The sequence below is a fragment of the Crinia signifera genome, chromosome 8 (genome assembly GCF_055691185.1).
Source record: "Crinia signifera chromosome 8, ASM5569118v1, whole genome shotgun sequence".
NCBI classification, from domain to species: domain Eukaryota; kingdom Metazoa; phylum Chordata; class Amphibia; order Anura; family Myobatrachidae; genus Crinia; species Crinia signifera.
This window is the reverse complement of record NC_139224.1, coordinates 52,577,138-52,596,794: the sequence shown is the minus strand read 5'-3', so window position 1 is coordinate 52,596,794 and position 19,657 is coordinate 52,577,138. Positions and strand designations below refer to the sequence as shown.

Sequence of the window (19,657 nt, the reverse complement as noted above, 5' to 3'; positions counted from 1 at the left end):
CTTGTTCACGTCAATTCCCTCCAGTTTCAAAACAGGAAATTTAAGTAAAATAGAAAAAAACACTGTAAACATGTAACAACGATTGTTGGAACTGGAGGGATCAGTGACAAGTGTTTTATTAATTTGAAAAATACAAAAACTAAATTGAAAAAAACACTGTAAAAGTGTAAAAACTTTTGAACTTTAAAACAGGAACTCACCGCTTTAGACCATGATCTTATGTTTGGTTGTTCTGCTTTGCTGGGGAGCCGTCAGTAAAGGTGGGAGAAATGATTCGGGTTCAAGAGTCTCACGCGGCACAGAGGGCAGATGTTGTTGACCTGCAGCCATTCTGTCAGACAGGGAACATGGAAGGTATGGTGACAGTACGATACAGCCATTTCTGTACCTACCCCAATGTCAGAGATACAGATGGAGCAGTACTCTGGTTCCTCTCCGTCTGCAATGGTGCGCCTGCTGTAGGTTGGGAGATGGGACAGGACGAGCCGCATGATGCTGTCCAGCAGGAGGTGATCTACTCTCTCTGCAACTGCCTGATGGTCTCTTCCTCTTCGTCCAGACCTTCCTCTTCCCGATGATGGTCCTGATCTTCTTGCTGACTGACTCCCATGAGATGGTCTGCAGCGTCCTGACCTCAGCCATGTCCCTCTGATGTTCGGGCTGGGTCCATCTAAAACGATATTTCATATATTGTCGATATAACAAATAGCCATATGTGACATGTAAAGATCAGATATTGCTGGTGTACAATAAGACTTCCAGCAGTAACATGATTTATATATTATATATACAACTGAAAAACACAGCTGTAACAGTATGAGTGTATGGATGCAGGCCCCAATGCTTAGCGGCTTCTGATCTGTAACTGACAGCATGGGAGGTGCCAGCCAGTAACACAGGGACACTGGCCAGCCACCACTGCTATAATCCCTCCCACTACAAAGGACAACTGCTACAGAAGAGACATTGGTGTAAAATTTAATTTACTGAACAAACATTTTACTGACCTTCATTTCCAATCAGCTGGGACAACTCTCGACGGCTCATTGTAGCCGGAGGCAGAAGGTGATCAAATAAAAAAAATAAAAAAAAATGGGGGAGAAAAAAGAAAGAAAAAGCACAGATGTAATTGTGCGCTGAGCTCCACTCACTGATAACCCACTCGGATAATCTCTGACAGCAAATAATCGCCTGCAAATTGTTCTCACCTGAGAGGCCTTTTCTCCTGCGTCCACATCAGCTGCTGCCCAGGAAATGCCAGTGATATTGCTGTGCACTGAGGATTGCAATGTGGCATGCGGGCGGCAGTTGGTGATGGTCATGCGGCACATCACATCTACAGTATACCCCACATTATTCTCTTCTCACTTATATTACCCACTTATATTCCCACTTATGGGAAACCCATGGGAAATTACCAAAAACAGGGTGTGTATAAATGTACCAAGACCATTCTATTGAGTATGAGTTGAATATTTTTTACAAATTATGAGGTCTTAAGGCCCCCTTACTGTAGAAAGATTTTGGCCGATTTGGGCCAATTTTGATGTTTTGGGCCGATATAGCGCCTGAAAAGTGCATCATCGTTTGTGTTTTCGATCCTATCCGATGCGCGGTCTTGTGAGAGTCGAATGGGAGCCTCTAGGTTGGTCGGATTGCACCTACAATTTGTCGTAATCGGATGGAAAAAGGAGTGCTTTTGGCGCATGCGATATATCGTATGCAATATATTGTATGCGATATATTGTAGAAAGTATAGTACACATGCAATTTGGGCAGATAATTTGGTGCATGTGTAGTTTCACGGCGCCCGATATATCGGATGCTCTATCGGCCGATATATCAGATGCTCTATCGGCCGATATATCAGATGTGATATCAGCCGATATATCGATGCGATCCAAAGCGATTTTTTTACCTGTTCATAACCCCACTATCCACTACGCATGGAGTTGATTTTATAAAGTGTGGCGAGCGCAGTAATCCACGCCCCCTCGCGGGGCTCGCTACGCTCGCCACACTTCGGGCACGGTGGCTCGCTGCGCTTGCCACACTGTATAAAATCAACTCCATGCGTAGTGGATAGTGGGGTTATGAACAGGTAAAAAAATCACATAGGATCGCATAGATAAATCGGCAAATATCGCATCATATATATCGGCCAATATCGCAACCGATATATCGGGCGCTGTGAAACTACACAAGTACCGATAATTCTCATACAATTTATTGGACCAAATTGCATGCAAAATGACACCAAAGTACCAAATTGGATACAATCACCCCCAGGAAGGTCCAGGGGGAGTTCAAGGGAAATTGCATCCAATTTCAGCACCAGATATATCGTTATAATGCAAAGGCCCCCTTTCATTTGTCCGACTTATCATAACGACAAGTCGGACCCGATTGTCCCAGCAGCTCCCCGGGAGGGATCACATGCGATGGCACTTCATGTGCCAAGTTTTGCATGTGATAAATCGCATGCGATTTATCACTTGCCACTCCCGGGGAGCTGCAGGGACAATGGGAGCGGGTTACAGCAGCGGGGATATGCCCGCAACCAGAGAGCGGGCGGGGGGGAGGGGGGCGCAGGGAGCCTGGCAAGAAGCCGCTGGGCAAGGAGCAGGGGGGGCGGCGGCGCAGAGTACCAGGGAGCCGGACAGGAGAAGACGATGCAGCAGCACCGCAAGTGGCACGAGCAGCAGAGCACTTCCAAAAGAAGAAATTCCCCATACAAATGCATAGCAAGCCATTGATTGGCTGAGACCTCTCTCAGCCAATGAGCTATTGGCTGAGAAAGGTATCAGCCAATCGCTGATTGGCTGAGAGAGGTCTCAGCCAATGAATGGCTTCCTATGCGTTTGTATGGGCTTTTTTTTTTTGGAAGTGCTGCTGCTGCAGCGTCTTCTCCTGCCCGGCTCCCTGGTACTCTGCGCCGCCCCCCATGCTCCCGCTGATGCTGCCCGGCACCCTGCGCCTGATCCCTCTGCTCTGGTAGGTCCCCTGTAGCAAATCTTTTGCGCAGCCCGTCCGACCTCCCGTCTACGATCCGATGCGCACGGGGCCGCGCATCGGGTCGGAGAGGATGTCTCCATATGCGATTTGGGACGATTTCACGGCCCGATTCATCCGAATCGGGCAAAATCGTGCCCAAATCGCATAATGTAAGGGGGCCTTAAGGGGCCCTTAATTACCTTATTTATTGAACCACCCTTGTACACAACAGTAACATTGTTAATATACGATGAACTGCACCCCCACTGACAAACCTAAACAATTGTGCAAAATATATCATATTAAAGAAGGTAAATAGGTGATGTAAACATGCAATAAGACATTCCTCAAGCCTTATATAGACTTATATGGACATACTGAACAGTTCCTAATGATCACAGCTGTGGTCCTGACAATGCCATAGAGAATGAAAGCAAACTAGGGGCCTTATTCAGATCTGATAACAGTACAAATTTGTTCTCAAAATGGGCAAAACCATGTGCACTGCAGGTGGGGCAGATGTAACATGTGCAGAGAGAGTTTAATTTGGCCGGGTGTGTTTAAACTGAAATCTAAGTTGCAGTGTAAAAATAATGCAGTCAGTATTTACCCTGCACAGAAACAAAATAACTCCCCCAAATCTAATTCTTTCTATACATGTTACATCTGCCCCACCTGCAGTGCACATGTTTTTGCCCATTTTGAGAACAAATTTGTACTGCGATCAGATCTGAATAAGGGCCAAGGTCTGGTGTGTAGAAAGGTTCTTCTCCGGTTGTATATAGATAACAGCCATGGCCAGACACCCATTCTTTCGGATTCAGTATGAAATCCCGGCGGTCGGGATCCCGGCGTTCAAAATCCCGACGCCGGAATCCCGACCGCCGAAATCCTGACAAGGAGAGGATGTGGATCACCCCCCCTTGCGGGCTCGCTGCGCTCGCCACGCAGCGGGCCCGGTGCCTCGCTACGCTCGGTACGCTAATTTATTCTCCCTCCAGGGGTGTCGTGGACACCCACGGAGGGAGAAACTGTTGGGATTTCGGCGGTCGGGATTCCGGCGTCGGGATTCTGAACGCTGGTATCCCGACCGCCGGGATTTAAACTGCATCCCCATTCTTTCTACTTGTCACAAACTAAAGCCTTGTACACATGGCTGCGATAGGGGCTGATATCGTTGGGAATATGGTCGCTGGCGACCATATTGCATACCTCCCAACATCTGGGATGGCGGTGGTGAGACGGTGTGTGCGCCGAAGGCGTGTGGCGAATATTTTGGGGCGTCACCTGCCGGAAAGGGGGCGTGGCCTATACTCGCGGCGCTATCGCGAGGCCACGCCCCTCGTTTTCCGACGCGGTGGGGGCATGCCCCCAGCCCCTCTGCCCGCAAGAATAGACACTGCCGGCGGCGGGAGGTACGTGGGAATGTCCCAAAATATCAGGACGTTCCCGCGATAAGCGGGACAGTTGGGAGGTATGATATTGCCAGTGATGGGAGTGTGCCCCAGCGATAAATAACCGGGTGAGCACTCCCGTTTTCAGCCCTGTTCTAATCGCTGGTCGCAGGAACTTGCTCCTGCGACCAGATGATTACCTCTACGGCACCATCTCTGGTCGCTGATGAAAAGGAGACACTGAGCAATATATCTCCCCTGTGTGTACGCACCTTATCTGTTGTCTGCAACCTGAGGTCTCAATTTACTACCTCTGAGACAGTAAAGCAGGTTGGACACCTTCGTGGTGGCTTTTACAATGTTACAAATTAAGCTCATGAGCAATAGAACAGATGTAGCTTCATAATAACCTGCCCAGGCAGTATTTAGGGACATCTCACCAAGGCTTTGTGTTGGTGGCCGGGTCCCAGTTGTGTAGCTAGGTGCCACGGTGCCCGGTGCAGAGGCATGTTTTGCCCCCCCCCCCCCCTGATTTCTAGTAAGCTGGGCTCTTGCACAGCTAAAAGGGGGCGCGGCCTAACATTATACCACACACCATAATGCCCATTGCACATTTTAACGGAGCAAACGTTAACAAGCACACACACACAATAGTGGGTAGATGCAGTGTAGGATGGAGAAGCACAGCGTTGCAGGGAGAGGAATTGTGAGGGAAAAAGGGGATACTGGGCTAAGGGAGTCGGTGAGATGGTGGCGAACGCTAGGCTGGAATGGAGGGCACTGAGTGAATAGGGGACTCTAGGCAGGATGGGAGGGGCGTATTACTGTGACAGGCAAGTTGGTGGTTTCTAGTTGCAGGGGCGGGGAAATGGGTGTAGTGGGCTGGTTGGTTACAGAAGACAGGGAGACACTGGGACACTGTGAATGGGATGGGGAGGGGGGTCAGTAACAGTAGACTATAATCTGCCAGTGCTGCGCAGGGACCTGGTTCTCCTCAGAGTGTCTGGCTTCCTCACAGGCCTCTATTTTTTCAGGTCCTGGGCTCCCCATCTCTGTACCCATCTCTCCCCACATACCTACACAGGTTTCAGCAGATCTGTCCTCCTGTACCCGGCTCCCTATGGTGGCAGCCTTCATCCCTCCTTCACCTTGCTCAGGGAAGCAGCTGAGGGTCCCGCTCCACTTGGCACCCGGCGGTGGCTCCATACCCCCTCCACCCGATGGCTCCTTCCTTGCTCCATGCTCCGCAGCTCAGGGTCGGAGAGGCACATGTCTTGGTGCCCCCCCCCTAAATCTGTTGCGACTCTCCCTGCCTCCTGTGATGATACAACAAGGCAGAGGCTCACTCCTGACCTCTGCTCTGCTGTGTTGGCTGTGGCTGGTAAACACTATAGGGCGCAACAAGGAGTGTGCTTGCTGAACACCCTGCTGCTGCTGCTGTCACTGGTCTGCCGTCTGCAGTCCGGCGGGAGCAGTGACCTGTAACTCACCGGCAGAGTGTAGTTTCAACTTCCACCCTGCCAGACTTTAATTGTAAATAGCGGCAGACAGCAGGGAGCGGGCGAGCTGGGGGAAGCGGGCGAGCAGGGCGTGGGAGCCAGCGGCAGAGTGCACGGCTCCCACGCCCTGTAATATTTCAGCGCACGAGCAAGTGCTCCACTGACTCCGCCCTCGCTATGCTGCTACCTAGTCGTGGTCAGAAAGGAAGTGTTTCAGTGGTTCCAAATGGGGAAAAGGGGTGTTTGTATGTATACTGTCTGCTTCCTATAAAAAAAATTTTAAATGGCCAAAATGTCTGTGTACCAGTGGCGGTTTTTATCTATGGGCTACCACTGTGTGAAGACAAATGCAGTCTGTGATACCGCACTGGCTTCATTGTGACTGGCAGTAGCTTCTTATTGGAAGTCCGACCTTCCAGTCACCCAAGGCAGTCCCATTGGGAGGTGTTCCCTCCCTCTGGGACGCCTCTACGGGCTGCTGAAAATGGGTTCATAAAAACGGGATTTGCCGAAGCAGCCCATAGAGGCTTGAGGCCAGCGTTGGGGAGATTGGGGTCCAGCTGCGCTGGCCATTGAGGTGGGAGGGCCGGCATTGCAGCAGCCCTCCTTCGCCACAGATGTATGTGCTGAGCTGCCACTGCTCCGGGCAATTCGGGAGGGTAGGCCAGTGTGAATATAACTTTTATATTTTTTTGGGTACTTGTTTCCTAGCACGGCGCCCACGATTTTCAATCGTATGGCATCTTATGCATTGTATCGCATCGTATGCCATATAGCCGCATGCGATGCAATACGATTTTAAATTGTATAAGCACCCTAATGGGTGCTTTCAATGTTAAATGGCCCCCCTATACGGTTTTTAATTGCATAAGCACCCTAATGGGTGCTTACAATGTTAAATGCACCCCCACACCACCCCCACCGCCCTCGCTACGCCTCTGGTGATACGCTACTAAAGCGTGTATTTTAAAATAGAGGCAATGCTATCTAGTGCAAAAAGTTAAACCGTCATCATCCCGCATCGGATTCTCGCGAGACCTGGGGATATATATAGTTCCTGGCGGTCGGCGCCATTTTCAAACAGGCTGGTGATTTCAGACAGCACGGATGTGTCCGTGCTGTCTGCTGAGCGGTGTGAGGGGGAAACCTGCTGGGGGGGGGGGTGATTAATGCATAGAGGGGGCTTCATTATTTTAATTAACAAAAAAAATTCAAAGTAATTTTTTTTTCAATTACTGCTGCCAGTGCCCAGGGTGCCCGCATGTGTGCTGCATCAGTCCAGGGGTGCCCACATGTGTACTGTATCCATCCAGGGGTGCCCACATCTGTGCTGTATTTGTCCAGGGTGCCCACATTTGCCCACATGTGTGTTGTATTTGTCCAGGGGTGCCCACATGTTTGCTGTATCAGTCCAGGGGTGCCCGCATGTGTACTGTATCCATCCAGGGGTGCCCACATGTGTGCTGTATTTGTCCAGGGTACCCACATGTGTGCTGTATCAGTCCCGGTGTGCCCGCATGTGTGCCGTATAGTTCTATGGGTGCACTCATGTGTCCCGTATCAGTCCAGGGGTGCCCGCATGTGTGCCATATAATTCCATGGGTGCTCCCATGTGTCCTGTATCAGTCCTGGGGTGCCCGCATGTGTGTCGTATAATTCCAGGGGTGCCCCCATGTGTCCCGTATCAGACCAGGGGCGCTGCCCTTTTTTTAAATGAAATTAAAAATGGGGGCCGAAATGTAATGGGAGGCGATTTTTTTTTTTTTTTTTTTTTTTTATTCCGCAAAATATGCCGTTTTCGGGCATTTCCCGAAAATCGCATATTTTATAGGGTGCGATTTGCGTCAAAAATCGCATTTTTTAAAGGTGCGGTTTTTAGTTAGTCTAAAAATCGCATCCAGATGTTTTCCCATTAAAAAGTATAGATCTAGCATATTTAATGGGTTGCGATTTTTAGTAAAGGTTACTAAAAATCGCAAAAAAAAATTGACCAGGTTTTGCCTGGCGATTTCATCAGAAACATGCACAGATCATTGAGATCTGTGCATGGTTCTGTTGTAAAAAAATAGTTAAAACAAAAAAAAACGGTGTGCGGTCCCCCTCCTAAGCATAACCAGCCCCAGGCTCAAAAAGCCGGTGCTGGTATCATAAAATCAGAGGGACAAACAAATAGGGGTTCCCTTGATTTAATGAAACCAGCACCAGGCTCAAGGTCCAGCGCTGGTTCCCAAAATACGGGGGACAAAATGACTAGGGGTCCCCCGTATTTTAAGAACCAGCACCAGACCCAACCAGCCAGCAGGGTAATGCCACAGCCGGGGAACAATTATTATATAAGGACCCGCGGCCAAAGCAATATCCTCGTGGCTGGTCAGCATGGGCAGGGGTCCTGGGGAAGTGGGGACCCCCCCAATGAAGGGGACCCCCCCTCCAGGACTTACCAGCCCATGCTGAAAGTCCGGGGCTGTCCCCGATGCCCCTGGCCGGTGGGCATCGGGCTGATGAAAAGTGTAAAAAAAAGAATAAAAACTATTGTCTTATACTGTAGAACTATGAGTCCCAGCAAGCCTACCCCGCATGCTGGGACTTGGAGAACCACAAGTCCCAGCATGCAGGGCATTAAAGGGCCCGCTGGCACTTGTAGTTCTACAGTACAAAAAATAGTTAAATAAAACACACTGACACCCTGAAAAATAAAAGTTGAATACATCCATAACACACACATACTGATACTTACCTACCTTGAGCCCGTAGGTCAGTCTACAAGTGCCAGCGGGCCCTTTAATGCCCCGCATGCTGGGACTTGTGGTTCTCCAAGTCCCAGCATGCGGGGTAGGCTTGCTGGGACTCATAGTTCTACAGTATAGGACAATAGTTTTTATTCTTTTTTTTACACTTTTCATCAGCCCGATGCCCACCTCCCAGGGGCATCAGAGACAGCCCCGGACTTTCAGCATGGGCTGGTAAGTCCTGGAGGGGGGGGGACCCCTTCATTGGGGGGTTCCCCAGGACCCCTGCCCATGCTGACCAGCCACGGGGATAATGCTTTGGCCGCGGGACCTTATATAATAAGTGTCCCCCGGCTGTGGCATTACCCTGCTGACTGGTTGGGTCTGGTGCTGGTTCTTAAAATACGGGGGACCCCTAGTCATTTTGTCCCCCGTATTTTGGGAACCAGCGCTGGACCTTGAGCCTGGTGCTGGTTTCATTAAATCAAGGGAACCCCTATTTGTTTGTCCCTCTGATTTCATGATACCAGCACCGGCTTTTTGAGCCCGGGGCTGGTTATGCTTAGGAGGGGGACCGCACGCCGGTTTTTTTCTTTTTTTTTTTTTCAACAAAACGCACCATATCGCACTTTTTTGCCGCAAATTCGCATCTCATTACATATGCGAATTCGCGGCAGAAAACGTGATTTTTAACCCCTTCCTGACAGAGCTAGTTTTTGCGTTCCTGACAGAGCCATTTTTTTCAAATCTGACATGTCTCACTTAAGTGGGGATAACTTTTTTTTGCTTTTACTTATCCCAGTGATTTTGAGATTGTTTTTTCGTGACACATTGTACTTCAAATTAGTGGTAAATTTGGGTCGATACAGTCTGTGTTTTTTTGTGAAAAATACCAAAATGTCGTGAAAAAATGGAAAATTTAGCGATTTGCAAAATGTTAAATTTTCTGCTTGTGAGACAAATAATCATACCACTCAAAATAGTTAATAACTAACATAGACCATATGTCTACTTTATATTTCCATCATTATTTCAACTTCCTTTTAATTTTTTTGGACACTAGGAGGCTTACAATATGAATAGCAAATTCTCAAATTTTCAAGAAAATTTCAAACACTGATTTTTTTAGGGACCAGTTCAGTTCTGATGTGACTTTGAGGGACTTGTATGTGAGACACCCCCATAAATGATGCCATTTCAAAAACTGCACCCCTCACAGTATTCAAAACAGCATTTTGGAAGTTTGTTAACCCTTTAGGTGTTTCACAGGAATTAAAACAAAGTGTAGGTGAAATTTCAAAATTTCATTTTTTTTGCAGATTTGCAATTTTAATACATTTTTCTAAGGAACACAGTACATTTTACTAGAGAAATGTGACTAAAAATTGATTCCCCCAATTCTTTTGTTTTCATAAATATCCTATATGTGGCCCTAGTGTGCACGTTGACCAAACCACAGGCTTCATAATAGAAGGAGCACCTACTTGATTTTGGAGACTCCTTTTTATGAGATTATTTTTTAGGCACCATGTAGGTTTCTAGGCACCATAAGATGCTAAAATTTAGGAACCCCCCCACAAGTGACCCCATTTTGCAAACTACACCCCTCAGGGAATTCATCTAGGGGTATAGTGTACATTTCAAACCCCCAGGGGTTTCACCAATTGTGGTACAACTGGGCAGTGAAAATGAAAAATTAAATTTTTTACACAAAAATGCAGTTCTGGCTCAAAATTTTTCATTTTCAGAAGGAATGAAGGAGACAAAGCACCCCAAAATCTGTGCCCCAATTTCTCCCGAGTACGGCAATGCCTCACATGTGACCAAAAAATACCAGTTGGGTGCATGGCAGGACTCAGAAGGGAAGGAGTGATTTTTGGATTTTGCAGCTCAGATTCTGGTGGAATTTTGGTGGGTGCTATGTCGCATTAGCAAGACCCCCCAAGCACCAATACAGTGGAACCCCCCCACAAGTCACCCCATTTTGCAAACTACACCCCTCAGGGAATTCATCTAGGGGTATAGTGTACATTTCAAACCCCCAGGGGTTTCACCAATTTTGATACAAGTGGGCAGTGAAAATGAAAAATTACATTTTTTTACACAAAAATGCAGTTCTGGCTCAAAATTTTTCATTTTCAGAAGGTATGAAGGAGAAAAAGCACCCCAAAATCTGTGCCCCAATTTCTCCCGAGTACGGCAATGCCTCACATGTGACCAAAAAATACCAGTTGGGTGCATGGCAGGACTCAGAAGGGAAGGAGTGATTTTTGGATTTTGCAGCACAGATTTTGGTGGAATGAATGGTGGGTGCTATGTTGCACCAATACAGTGGAACCACCCCACAAGTCACCCCATTTTGCAAAGTACACCCCTCAGGGAATTCATCTAGGGGTATAGTGTACATTTCAAACCCCCAGGGGTTTCACCAATTTTGATACAAGTGGGCAGTGAACATGAAAAATTACATTTTTTTACACAAAAATGCAGTTCTGGCTCAAAATTTTTCATTTTCAGAAGGTATGAAGGAGAAAAAGCACCCCAAAATCTGTGCCCCAATTTCTCCCGAGTACGGCAATGCCTCACATGTGACCAAAAAATACCAGTTGGGTGCATGGCAGGACTCAGAACGGAAGGAGTGATTTTTTGGATTTTGCAGCTCAGATTCTGGTGGAATTTTGGTGGGTGCTATGTCGCATTAGCAAGACCCCCCAAGCACCAATACAGTGGAACCCCCCCACAAGTCACCCCATTTTGCAAACTACACCCCTCAGGGAATTCATCTAGGGGTATAGTGTACATTTCAAACCCCCAGGGGTTTCACCAATTTTGATACAAGTGGGCAGTGAACATGAAAAATTACATTTTTTTACACAAAAATGCAGTTCTGGCTCAAAATTTTTAATTTTCAGAAGGTATGAAGGAGAAAAAGCACCCCAAAATCTGTGCCCCAATTTCTCCCGAGTACGGCAATGCCTCACATGTGACCAAAAAATACCAGTTGGGTGCATGGCAGGACTCAGAAGGGAAGGAGTGATTTTTGGATTTTGCAGCTCAGATTCTGGTGGAATTTTGGTGGGTGCTATGTCGCATTAGCAAGACCCCCCAAGCACCAATACAGTGGAACCCCCCCACAAGTCACCCCATTTTGCAAACTACACCCCGCAGGGAATTCATCTAGGGGTATAGTGTACATTTCAAACCCCCAGGGGTTTCACCAATTTTGATACAAGTGGGCAGTGAACATGAAAAATTACATTTTTTTACACAAAAATGCAGTTCTGGCTCAAAATTTTTAATTTTCAGAAGGTATGAAGGAGAAAAAGCACCCCAAAATCTGTGCCCCAATTTCTCCCGAGTACGGCAATGCCTGACATGTGACCAAAAAATACCAGTTGGGTGCATGGCAGGACTCAGAACGGAAGGAGTGATTTTTTGGATTTTGCAGCTCAGATTCTGGTGGAATTTTGGTGGGTGCTATGTCGCATTAGCAAGACCCCCCAAGCACCAATACAGTGGAACCCCCCCACAAGTCACCCCATTTTGCAAACTACACCCCTCAGGGAATTCATCTAGGGGTATAGTGTACATTTCAAACCCCCAGGGGTTTCACCAATTTTGATACAAGTGGGCAGTGAACATGAAAAATTACATTTTTTTACACAAAAATGCAGTTCTGGCTCAAAATTTTTCATTTTCAGAAGGTATGAAGGAGAAAAAGCACCCAAAAATCTGTGCCCCAATTTCTCCCGAGTACGGCAATGCCTGACATGTGACCAAAAAATACCAGTTGGGTGCATGGCAGGACTCAGAACGGAAGGAGTGATTTTTTGGATTTTGCAGCTCAGATTCTGGTGGAATGAATGGTGGGTGCTATGTTGCACCAATACAGTGGAACCCCCCCACAAGTCACCCCATTTTGCGAAGTACACCCCTCAGGGAATTCATCTAGGGGTATAGTGTACATTTCAAACCCCCAGGGGTTTCACCAATTTTGATACAAGTGGGCAGTGAAAATGAAAAATTACATTTTTTTACACAAAAATGCAGTTCTGGCTCAAAATTTTTCATTTTCAGAAGGAATGAAGGAGACAAAGCACCCCAAAATCTGTGCCCCAATTTCTCCCGAGTACGCCAATGCCTCATGTGTGACCAAAAAGTGGCAGGACTCAGAAGGGAAGGAGTGATATTTGGATTTTGCAGCACAAATTCTGGTGGAATGATGGTGGGTGCTATGTCGCATTAGCAAGACCCCCAAAGCACCAATACAGTGGAACCCCCCCACAAGTGACCCCATTTTGCAAACTACACCCCTCAGGGAATTCATCTAGGGGTATAGTGTACATTTCAAACCCCCAGGGGTTTCACCAATTTTGATACAAGTGGGCAGTGAACATGAAAAATTACATTTTTTTACACAAAAATGCAGTTCTGGCTCAAAATTTTTCAATTTCACAAGGAATGAAGGAGAAAAAGCACCCCAAAATCTGTGCCCCAATTTCTCCCAAGTACGGCAATGCCTCACATGTGACCAAAAAATACCAGTTGGGTGCATGGCAGGACTCAGAAGGGAAGGAGTGATTTTTGGATTTTGCGGCTCAGATTCTGGTGGAATGAATGGTGGGTGCTATGTGGCATTAGCAAGACCCCCGAAGCACGGTGAAATTATGAACCTAATATTCCATAGATGTGTGGTATAATTTAAAACACTCCTTTATACATAGGCCGGGTTTGTCGGGGCAAGTGTCACACTGGAAAATAGTTTGCTTTCTTATTCCCTTTTTATAGCAAACTTTGCACCTTTTTTGTGTCCTGCCCTTTTTTCCAGTGGAGGGGATTTCATCAGGAAAATGCTGCCCTGGTACAATACGGGGGCCAGTACTAGAAGTACTGGGGCCCTCTGCCTGCTGGTTCCCAAATATTAGGCCCTTTATGACTTCCTCTTGAAAGTGCATAAATGTCCCCCTCTGGCCGGTAGAACGGAATAGCACGTAAGCGTTATACAGTGCCATCTGGATGATATACACGGCCACCTTCTTGTACCAGATTTTTGTTTTCCGCAGGGCACTGTACGGCTTCAGTACCTGATCTGAAAGATCCACTCCGCCCATGTACCTATTGTAATCCAGGATACAATTAGGTTTGGAGGTGTGGGTACTGGTACCTCGTACAGGGACGGAGGTGGTACTGTCTCCGTGAATTGTTGTCAGTATAAGGACATCCCTCTTGTCCTTATATTTGACCAACAACATATTTTCGTTGCATATTCCCCTGCTTTCACCCCTTCTCATTACTTGGGCAATGTGCGTTTTTGGGAGGCCTCTTTGGTTCTTGCGCACAGTACCGCAAGCTGCTGTACCTCTTGAACCAAGGGCCTTAAACAGGGGGATGCTAGTGTAAAAGTTATCCACATAGAGGTGATAACCTTTATCCAGGAAGGGGTGCACTAAATCCCAGACAATTTTCCCACTAACACCTACGAGGGAGGGGGGGCATTCTGGCGGTTGAATTCTTGAATCCTTCCCTTCATAAACCCTAAACCTGTGGGTGTACCCTGAGGTGCTTTCACACAGTTTATACATTTTTATGCCATACCTTGCCCTCTTACTGGGAAGGTACTGGCGGAATTTAACCCTTCCTTTAAAATGTATAAGGGACTCGTCGATACAAATAAATTTTTCAGGGATGTACACCTCTTCAAATTTGGCACTGAAATGATCAATGACCGGCCTGACTTTGAATAGCCGGTCAAAGGTGGGATCATCTCTGGGTGGGCACTGTGCATTATCGGTGTAATGTATAAATTTAAGAATTGTCTCAAATCGAGTCCGGGGCATGGCCATACGGTAAAATGGAGTACTGTACAGAACATCTGTACTCCAATATTGCCTAATTTCTGGCTTTTTTACTATGCCCATATGAAACACCAGACCCCAAAACGCCATCATCTCTACTGCATCTACAGGGGTCCACCTAGCAAATGATGACGTGGGGTTTTGAGCAATAAACTGCTGGGCATATAAATTAGTTTGGTCCACCATTAAATTTATAAAATCATCAGAGAAAAATAATTTGAAAAAGTCAATTTCTCTGAGACCTGTGGAATCAAATTGGATTCCTGGCATGGCCAAAAACTCAGGAACCTGGGGCTCAAAATTGTCTGGTGGTGGGGTCCATACTAGATCAATTATTGGGGGGGGAATCTCAGCTGATCTACGGGGGCGTCTTTGAGGGGGTCCCTCATCACCAGAGGAGGAAGAGGAGCTTAAGACGAATCCTTCAAATTCCCCGCTTGCATCACTGGCTGTGTCAGAGTCAGAGGCTAGCATGGCATATGCCTCCTCCACTGAATACATTCTCCTGGATGACTGGGAGGACATTTGGGAGGACATTTGGGAGGACATTTGGGAGGACATTTGGGATGCCATTTTTATTTTTGTGTTACTGGTAGTGAAATGTTTCAACACGTGTATAGTGTAGGGGGGGGTACAAACTTTATTTCAACCCGGGGGGTATGTAGTGTGTAGTGTGTATGTAGTGCAGAAAAAAAAAATACTTTATACCAATAAAAAAAAAAAAAAAATGAAGGGGTTAAAAATAAAAAATTGAAGGGGTTAAAAAAAAAAAAAAAGGTCCTGCGCCAAAAATTGAGCACAGATGTTGGTCAGTAACGTCTGTCACTGAACAGCGCTCAAAGGCAACAGGAATCTGATCAAAAAAAAAAAAAAAATAGATCAACCCTGTGCCGAAAAAGCTGATCAGTGATGTACGTCACTGATCGGCGCACAGTGGCCACAGGACACCCACAAAATCAGTGTGTGTAAAAAAAAAATTAAAAAAAGACCCCACAGCACTCACAAAAAAAAAAAAAGGTGATCAGTGATGCGACACTGATTACCAGTGAGGGACAGCAGGTGCACAACCTTTGGTGCAACTGACAGTGCAACTGGCAGCAACTGACAGGTATATATATAAAAAAAAAACCTCTGCGCCCCCAAAAAGTTGCTGATCAGCACAGATATACTGATCAGCACAAAAGGGGGGGTAGCAGACACAAAATATACACTCTCTATCACTCTCTGTCACTATCTCTCTCTATCTCTCTATCTCTCACTATCTCTCACTATCTATCACTCTAGGACACTGCAGCAGCAGCACTGACAGTTATATGTATAAAAAAAAACTGCACCCCCAAAAAGGGGGGGTAGCAGACACAAAATATACACTCTCTATCACTCTCTGTCACTATCTCTCTCTATCTCTCTATCTCTCACTATCTATCACTATCTATCACTATCTATTACTCTATGACACTGCAGCAGCAGCAAAATAAAACCCCTGCACCCCCAAAAAGGGGGGGTAGCAGACACAAATCTCTCTATCTCTCTACCTCTCACTATCTATCACTATCTATCACTATCTATCACTGTATGACACTGCAGCAGCAGCACTGACAGTTATTTATATATAGAAAACCCCTGCACCCCCAAAAAGGGGGGGTAGCAGACACAAAATATAGCTCTCTCTGTCACTATCTCTCTCTATCTCTCTCTATCTCTCTCTATCTCTCTCTCTATCTCTCTATCTCTCTATCACACTGCAGCAGCAGCAGGAAGTCACAAGAAGTCAGTTCCAGGAAGCATCCAGCACGCTACAAGCAGTGAGTAGGTGATCAGGTAAGGTATTTGCAAGGATCAGGTAAGTATTAGCAAGGATCAGGTCGGTATTCACGGCAGGCAGGCACGGTGACCGTTCTGCACGCTATTCCAGACCGGAATGGCGTCTGCAGCGCAGTCACCGTCAGTTTAAATGTCGCGCCTTGGCTGTGATTGGTCCGTGGGTCCCACGGACCAATCACAGCCTTGGGGGCAGGTGGGGTGAGGGTGGGGTGAGGTGTCATCGTCACCGATGACCCCCTCATGCCCCCTGACGCCCGGCGGTGATTGACACCTGTGTTACCGAGCGTCTGATTCGCTGGTAACACAGGAAAACGCTGTGAATGGCTGTTCACACTGAACAGCCAATCACAGCGATCGCCGACGGGGGGGCGGCATCGCAGCCCCCCCTGGGCATGCAGGGACATGTCTGCTGTCAGGGACAGCAGACATCGTCCCACTGTCACTGCGTCTCGAGACGCAGTGACAGTTTAAACTCATGACGTACATTTATGCCATGTGTCGGGAAGTACCTCCCGGCCATGACGTAAATGTACGTCAAATGTCGGGAAGGGGTTAAAGGTGCGATTTGGTGCGATTATTTTCTTACGAAAAAAATCGCACCCTATTACATTTCGCCCAAGGTGTTTTTTTTTACTGCAAGGGCTGTTAAATGCGCTGTAGTCCAGGGGAGAGCCAAGAGTGCTGTATAATTCATGGGGTGTTGCAAAGTCTGCCGTATAATTCCAGGTGTGCTGCTCTTTTTTATAATAAAAACAATACAAATTTTTACTGCAGGAATTTGTCTGCCGTATAATTCCAATGCTGCCGCCATGTGTGCCGTATCAGTCCAGGGGTGCCGCCATCTGTGCCCTATAATTCCATGTGTGCTGTATCAGGTCAGGGATGCCCACATGTGTGACGCATAATTCCTGAGGTGAGCCAAGTGTGTCATATAATTCATGGGTTGCTGCAAAGTCTGCTGTATAATTCATGGGGTGATGCTAAGTGTGCAGTATCAGTCCAGGGGTGAGCCATGTGTGCTGTATAATTTATGGGGGTGCTGCTAAGTCTGCTGTATCAATCCAGGGGGGCTGCCATTTTTTAATTAAAAGAATAACTCTTTTTACTGCAGGAGTGTCACTATGTGTGCCGTATAATTCCATGTGTGCTGTGTCAGTCCAGGGGTTCCACCATCTGTGCCGTATAATACCATGTGTGCTGTCATGTGTGCTGTATCAGGTCAGGGGTGCCACCTTCTGTGCCATATAATTCCTGGTAAGCCAAGTCTGCCGTATAATTCATGGGGTGCTGCCAAGTGTGCTGTATTAGTCCAGGGATGATGCTAAGTGTGCCATATCAGTCCAGGGGTGATGCTAAGTGTGCCTTATCAGTCCAGGGTGAGCCAAGTCTGCAAAATAATTCCTGGGGTGAGCCAAGTCTGCCGTATAATTCATGGGGTGCTGCCAAGTGTGCTGTATTAGTCCAGGGGTGATGCTAAGGGTGCCATATCAGTCCAGGGGTGATGCTAAGTGTGCCGTATCAGTCCAGGGGTGCTATTAAGTGTGCTGTATCAGTCTAGTGTTTGTGCCGCCCACTTGTGTCGCTTATCATAGTTATCCAACTACTTCTGTGCAACCTTTTGCCCAGGGCCGGTGCTAGGGTGTCCGGCGCCCTCCTGCAAACCATACATTTTGCGCCCTTTCACATTGCCATTGCAACAAGCTGCAGACCGATTGTGAGAGTGTATGCAACATGCGATCCTTTGGAGGATCTCGGGTGCATGTACATGTACCCTTGACAAAGATCCCACCGTGGATCGAAACGCGTTGGCGGCAGGTGGACTTGGTCCTTTCTATCACCTATACCAGTGCCGGGATGGAGTTATGCAACCTCTGGATTACAAATTAAGCCCGGACAAAAGGAGGTGTAAGAACACCCTTCATATCCTGGAACAAGATACGGGACTGATCCGACCTTGTGCGATCCACTGGAACTTTTCTGTGAGTTTTTTTCCAACATTTTATACATTTTTAAATAAAATTTCTGCAATTAAGTTACTGTTTTTTTGAAACATCTTACTCCAAGCGCCTGAGCTGTAGTGTTCCTTAAACCCCTATCCTTTCATATATGTGCCGTGTCGGCTCATTGAACCGGCTGGGGAACATATTCGGGCTGCTGGGGAAAGGGCGCACTAGACAAATCACACACCACCCTTGTACATGCATGTACATGTATGCATACACCATTTCAGTGCTGTGTCCGCAAAATGTTACAGGCACTAAAGGTGCCCATACACGCTGCGAGAATCGCATACGTTATGAGCTATATCGCATCCCATCGCACGGCATGCATGCAATGTGTGTGCGATGCGATCCGAAAGCAGTACAAAAAGTATGTGCAGCACTCGTGACTGAGGGGGAAATGAGGGGAGAGAAGGAGGAGATGGAAGAAGAGGGGAGGAGAGAGAGGGGGCGGAGTATTGAGGACTGGCAGTGGCACTGGCACAGCACACTGAGAAGAGGAAAGGAAGGGGAGGCAGCGCTGCTGCCTGTTAGTCATTTGATTGACAGCTGACAGGCGCAGGGAGCAATGGGTAGGGGGCGGATCCAGACATGACATGTCATCCAGGCGTTCACAGACAGCGCTACATGCCTCAGCACAAGTGTCCGTGAGGAAGTGAGGAAGAGGGGGCAGGTCGCAGGAGGAGGACAGTGTGTGCGCGGTGCAGGGAGCTGCTCAGCCTCTCCATACTGCTGCCCGCTGTCAGACAGGTGCTGCGGGCGGTGTGCAGGATGCAGTGACAGTGAGGGCTGATGCAGCTTTAGCAGAGCAGGGAGGGAGACAGCGCCTTTTCATATGGCGCCTCCCTGCTTTGCAGGAGCTGCCGAGTGGGTAGCGCCGGCCCTGCCCTAAAAAACATATTGTGAGGTGTGAGGTGTTCAGAATAGACTGGAAATGAGTGGAGATCAATGCTCTTGAGGTTAATAATAGCGTAGGAGAAAAAAAAAAAACACCTAAATTCTGTTTAGTGTTTTTTATGCTTTAAAAAAATAAATAAATCAGAACCCAAAAACCAAAACGTTGAGGGGGTGTTTTGGCAAAACCTAGTAGAACCCAAAACCTGAAGGTAATCATAACCCAAAACGCGAAAAGTGGCCGGTGCACATCCCTAAAAAAAACACTGTATATGTTCACAGTCCAGGTTTTAAGGATATCCAGGCTCAAATTCAATAGACTGATGTAATTAAGTCACCTGTGCTCTCACATGGACATCCTTAAACCCTGGACAGTAATTGCAGAATTTGGGAAATTCGGCCTACACTGTTTTTCTAAGGATCATGTGGTGTTAATTCCAAGATGTATCGCCAGACCTGTGACACTGA

At 47.2% G+C, this 19,657-nt stretch overlaps 1 long non-coding RNA gene across 1 annotated transcript in view; it reads left to right on the top strand.

Moving 5' to 3' along the window:
- Positions 1-19,657, top strand: part of LOC146026046 (uncharacterized) — a 465,463-nt gene that overhangs the window by 273,001 nt on the left and 172,805 nt on the right. The window lies entirely within an intron of this gene.